Below are 336 nucleotides of genomic sequence, written 5' to 3'. Positions count from 1 at the left end.
GGCGGCTCCGCTGCCGTGGTATTTTCGAAGACGTTCCCCACGGTCACAATGTACTGTGGTCATATTGAAGTGTAACTATGGGCCTTTTAGGGGTCTTATACTCTAATATTTAATGACACAGGCTTAAGAATTCAGGTCTCCTCTTGCACACAAGTTGTGCTCTTGATAATTAGTGGTCGTGGATTGTTGTTAGAGGGAATTTACATAGACTGTGTTAATCCCTTTATTTTGCTGGTGAGGAAATTGAGGTCCAGGAAGGTCAAGTTTTTTCTGATTAAATTACTCCCACCCCTCTCCCTCGTCCCCACACTATACTTACTTCCAGGGCACAGATTC

This window comes from Ursus maritimus, unplaced genomic scaffold, assembly GCF_017311325.1.
Source record: "Ursus maritimus isolate PB19 unplaced genomic scaffold, ASM1731132v1 scaffold_8, whole genome shotgun sequence".
In the NCBI taxonomy this organism is placed as follows: Eukaryota; Metazoa; Chordata; class Mammalia; order Carnivora; family Ursidae; genus Ursus; species Ursus maritimus.
This window is presented reverse-complemented; position numbering follows the sequence as displayed.